Raw genomic sequence first — 5811 nt, forward strand, 5'->3', positions numbered from 1 at the left:
TAGTTATGTATTACTTTTTAAAAAATAAATTAAAATCCTAGTGTCAGAGTAATTTTGGATTGGAGAACATAGTTTGCATTTCAATTGGGTTGTTAAATTATCATGTTAATAACAAAATCAATTAATACTGTACACACTACAATTAATGCCATATCACTTAGTGTGCAAACTATGTATAGGGTTTAAAATATTGTAATTATTGTAATTACACTATATACTATTATATTTCATGGGTGCAGGTGTGCACTATACATGTGTGTAGAGTGCTTTTTTTTTTAATTAATTTATATTAAAATATCCTCAATAATAAATGAAATAGCTGGTATATTTGTTGTGTGAATTTTATAAAATTCTGAGTACTTAAACTGTTTTTAGAATGTAAGTAGTCCCACCCAAATAAAAATTAAGATGAACTAAAATGTTATTCACTTTTCATTTAATCCAAAGGTCGTTTGTATTGGACGCTACCTAAAATGTTTTTTTATTGAATTTTGAGACTTTATTATTTAAGATTGTGTATTAAAATAATTATAGCAATAATAGTAAGTTTTAAGAGGGATTTAAGTATTCTTATTACTTTATTTAAGTATCCTTATTTCTTTATTTAATTCGGAGGTCCATAATGTTGGACCCAGTTAAACTGCTTTTTATCCATCAAACGGTAGTGATTGCCCTTTAATTTGTGACTTTAGTTTATTGTATAAGACCAAATATTAAAAATACATGACTTTAGTTTATTGTATAAGACCAAATATTAAAAATACATCAAGAACAATGTATAGTGATAAAAAAAAAAAAAAAGTTTAAGGACTAAAATATTATCTTCTTTTTATTTAATCCAAAGGCCCATTGTATGGGACCTTGCTAAAATGCATTTAGCAAGCGTTCTTGACTTCTGACTGGCTATTGACACCTCTCGTACTTTTTAACTTCGTAGCTTATGCTGAGCTTGTGCATGCATTTTCTTTGGCTGTCGACTTCTTGATATTCGCAGACAAAGCTGACCACGTGCTTTTTTCTTTATGATTTTTCAGAGAATATTTTCCTCAATTCTTTTGTGAACACGTGTACGAATGTCATCACGAGAGGCCAATTTTGTTCGACACTCTGCTCCATTATTGGTTTATGTAAGGAGAAGAGACCCTTCAAAAACTGATAAGGTGAATTAGGCACATACACATCACTAAAAGATATAATTATTTATCTTTGTTGCTGTTATTTCTAGGAATGATTTAATAATTATATTGTGAATGCTAATGTTTTTTTCATTTGAAATGAATGCAGTCTTATGTAGTTTACTTGGGAGCGCACTCGCATGGACCAGAAGTATCATCTGTTGATCTAAATCGTGTGACTCAACATCATCATGAGTTTCTTGGGTCATTCATGGGAAGGTCAAGCCTTAGAACTTGCAATGAACATGGGATTACTAAGAAATTTACGTTAGACCGGACTTTTGTTATATATCCAGTCTGATAACATTTTTTTTTTTTTTTTGGAATTGTTAAATAGTAATGAAAATCCTGAAAATGCTATCTTTTACTCATACACAAGACACATCAATGGTTTTGCTGCAAAATTAGATGATGCTGTAGCAGCTGAGACAGCAAGTAAGAAACTGAAACAGGGCTCCTCTGTATACGTTCTTTGCTTTTTTCTGGTCTTTCTTGATGAGTAACTGGGCTGGGTTCTTTGTGTAATGCAGAACATTCAAAAGTAGTTTCAGTTTTCCTTAGCAAGGAGAACAAATTACACACAACTCATTCATGGGAATTTCTTGGACTCGAGCAGAATGGGAGGATTCCACCAAACTCGATTTGGGAAAAGGCAAGATATGGTGAAGATATCATTATTGGAAACATTGACACTGGTGAGGTCTTTATCCTTATATTATGACAAGGAAATTACTTGAAACTGATTTTCTCTGCTTTGAAAATATCATAATAATAAGTATCACAATATTTCAATGGGATTGTTCGTTATATACTAGGGGTCTGGCCAGAGTCTAAAAGCTTTAGCGACGAAGGATTTGGACCGATTCCATCTAAGTGGAAAGGAATTTGCCAAAATGACAAAGATTCTCGGTTTCATTGCAACAGGTTCCTTAAATCCCTAGGCTTTTGATTATGCTCGCTCTATTGCTTTTCTTGTATAACTTTTTGCATCTTCACTGAATTCTACATCTTCGAAGCGGTTGTAGATTGTAGTGAGAATTTTTGGTTTTTTTTTTTGGGGGGGGGGGGGAAATATAGTCTGAGCAAAATGTTGGTGTTTCCATTGAAGGAAGCTAATTGGAGCAAGATACTTCAACCAAGAGTATGCAGTTCATGAAGGACCACTCAAATCTTCCTTTTATTCTCCGCGTGACATATATGGACATGGAACACACACATTATCAACTGCTGGTGGCAATTTTGTAGCTGGGGCAAGTGTATTTGGCTTTGGCAAAGGGACAGCAAAAGGAGGAATGGAGGACACCAAAAGCAAGAGTGGCGGCTTACAAAGTTTGCTGGACAAGATCGGGTGGATGTTGTGATTCCGATATAATTGCAGCCTTTGATATGGCCATTCATGATGGCGTAGATGTGTTGTCCGTTTCATTAGGCATTCAGCGCCCAACATTTTTCGGAGATGGCGTTGCAATTGGCTCTTTTCATGCTGTTCAACATGGCATTGTGGTTGTTTGCTCTGCTGGTAATAATGGTTTGGTAGATGGTGCTGTAGCATACGGTACTGTAACAAATGCAGCGCCGTGGCAAATCGTAGTTGGGGCTAGCACAATGAATCGAGATTTCCCTAATTATGTCGTCCTTGGCAATAACAAACGGTTTAAGGTCAATATATATTTTTGTTCTCTTTCTTTTAATGTTTTTCGCGCCTGAAATCCTTTGAGCATATGCACTTATTTATCAACAACATGCATTTGATTTTGAAGGGACAAAGTTTATCAGAGAAAGGCCTTCCAAGTGACAAGCTCTTCCCTTTAATCCTTGCTGAAGATGCTTTTCTAGCAAATGCATCTACAAATGCGTAAGAATACAATTTTTTTTTCATATTACAATTCTAATTTCCAGTGTGAGAAGCCTTGGATTCACAACTAAATTTGTTCATATTGAAGCTTGGCACTGGAGAAAGGAATACTAGATCCTAAGAAGGTGAAAGGAAAGATAGTGGTCTGGAGTAATGAACTTGGGGTAGCTGGGGGACAACAGGCAGCCTTAGCTGGTGCTGTTGGCGTTATTCTTATCAATATACAGGGTTTTGGCTATGACCGTATGGCTGATCCTCATGTCCTTCCTGCTTCAGTTATCAACTTCAATGATGGTGTTTCTTTACTTCGTTACATCAATTCAGTCAAGTAAGATTACAAGCACACCTTACATTTCATCAGCTGCCATGAAATTAGTACTGTAACTTGCTTTTCTCCTTTAACAGGCATCCTGTTGGTTTCATTACGCGTCCAAACACAGAATTTGGAACAAAGCCAGCTCCATTTATGGCAGATTTTTAATAGAAAGGGCCGAACTCCATTATCTCAGACATTCTCAAGGTACTATATATAAAATAGCAACTCAATTTAATATCTTTTATCTTTTATGCTACCAGAATTGAATAATTAGCTGTTATACTTCTATGTTCAGCCTGATATCACTGCACCGGGAGAGAATATAATCGCTGCCTATACTGAAGCAGAAAGCCCAACAAACCTAAATTACGACCAGCGCCGGATTCCATTCAACTCTATGTCAGGAACTTCAATGTCCTGTCCTCATATTTCTGGTATTGCCGGCCTGCTCAAAACACTCCATCCTGATTGGAGTCCTGCAGCAATTCAATCAGCCATCATGACCACAGGTACATCAAAACTAGTCCTTGAAACGTTTATTGTTTGCGGTTTTGATATTTGTTTTGTCCTTGTATTTCACAGCAACAACACTGGATAACCACAAGCAACAAATTTTGGATGCTTCATTTACTAAAGCAATACCTTTCAGTTATGGAGAAGGCCATGCGCAACCAAACCTCGCAATGGATCCTGGATTGGTTTATGACTTAACGGTTAACGATTACTTGAACTTTCTTTGTGCACTGGGATACAACAAAAATGTAATTTTATTGTTCTCAACAAACAGCACTTACACATGCCCCGAGAATGCTATTAGTCTGGTCAACTTCAACTACCCTTCAATCATAGTCCCTAAACTCTCCGGCTCAATCACAGTGACGCGAACGTTGGCTCTCCGAGAACTTACCAAGCTCGCGTAAAAACTCCGCAAGGAGTCTCAGTGACTATTGCTCCAAAAAGCTTGAAATTTATAAATGTTGGAGAGGAGAAAAGCTTCAAGGTCATCATTAAAGCTAAGAATGCAAGTGTTACTAAGGATTATGTATTTGGAGAGTTGATATGGTCAGATGAGAAACAACACCTGTTGGTGGAGAAGAGGAAATCAAGGAGTGATTGATTTGCCAAATATTATGGAAGATTGACAGTGATTGATTTGCCAAATATTATGGAAGATTGACAGTGATTGCCAGCTCTCATTCTTGCTGCAGTGGACCGTTACTACCTTCCATTTTTTGATTCATGTAATTGCTTTATATACTGGATTGTTATTAACTTTCCAATATGAATAAGAAATACATCCTCCACTCTTCTCCCGTGCATGTAGGTTGCTTCTGTGGCACCGAAGCACGTAAACTATTGAGCATTGTGTTGATATTTTCATATTACATTTTGCTATAATTTTGCTATATGGTATCAGAGCAGGCAAATTGAGGTAAATTTTTTTTTCTTAAACCATTTTTTTTTTTGTTTCTCTGTTGGTCTAATGGCTGAAAGCGATCCAAATCCTAGTTTGAAACTCTCATCAGTTGCTTTAAATGGTTTGAATTATGTTCCTTGGTCAAGGGCTGTTACTTTGTCTCTTGGAGGAAAAAGGAAATTAGGTTACACTAATGGTAACTCTGTTTGTCCGGATTCTAAAGATCCAAAATATGAAGATTGGATTGCTAATGACCAACTTGTTAGATCATGGATTCTCAATTCCATGGAGCCTCATATTGCAGAAATTTTCACATTTTCTAATTCCTCCAAAGAATTGTGGGATTCTATATCTGAATTATATGGTAGCAACAATAACAGTGCACGTGTCTTTGAATTAAAATGTGAAATCGCTGTAGCTGAGCAAGGTGATAAAACCTTTAGTGAGCACTTGGGTTACCTTAAAAAGTTATGGGATGAACTAAATATGTATCGCCCATTTACTGCTGACCCTATAGTGCTGCAGCAAAGAGTGGAAGAAGACAAAATTTTTTCCTTACTTAGCAGTTTGAAGCCAGAATATGAAAATCTAAGAAGCAACATTCTCATGGCCCCAAAGCTTCCTTCTTTTTCCATTGTTTGTCAAACTATTCAAAGAGAAGAAACTCGTAAGAAGACCATGAATGCTGATGTGAAAGTTACTTCTGAAAAACTAGAATCACATGCACTTGTGGCTGAAAAAAATGACAGAAAAGAGAAGTACGGGAAGAGCAATCGCAATAAAGGAAAAAGGGAAATTTACCATTGTGACCATTGCGGGAAAAATGGACATACAAAGGATCGATGCTGGGATTTGTATCCACACCTCAAGACTGGTCCAGATAAAAATAAGAAGGATCATGCTGCTGTTGCAGATACCTCAATCTCAATGAATCAGCTCAGTCATCTCCTTCAACAAATTAGTAAGTCCATGTCATCTGAAATTAGTCAGACCTCTTCGACTAATGTTTCAGGTAATCTACAAGCTTATCTTACTTCTTCCTGTAATA

At 36.3% G+C, this 5811-nt stretch overlaps 1 pseudogene; it reads left to right on the forward strand.

Annotated features, from left to right (window-relative positions):
- The first annotated feature begins 1210 nt into the window (after window positions 1-1210).
- Window positions 1211-4962, forward strand: LOC102624736 (subtilisin-like protease SBT5.3; annotated as a pseudogene).
- Window positions 4963-5811: the final 849 nt, after the last annotated feature.

Source organism: Citrus sinensis, chromosome 2 (assembly GCF_022201045.2).
Source record: "Citrus sinensis cultivar Valencia sweet orange chromosome 2, DVS_A1.0, whole genome shotgun sequence".
NCBI lineage: Eukaryota > Viridiplantae > Streptophyta > Magnoliopsida > Sapindales > Rutaceae > Citrus > Citrus sinensis.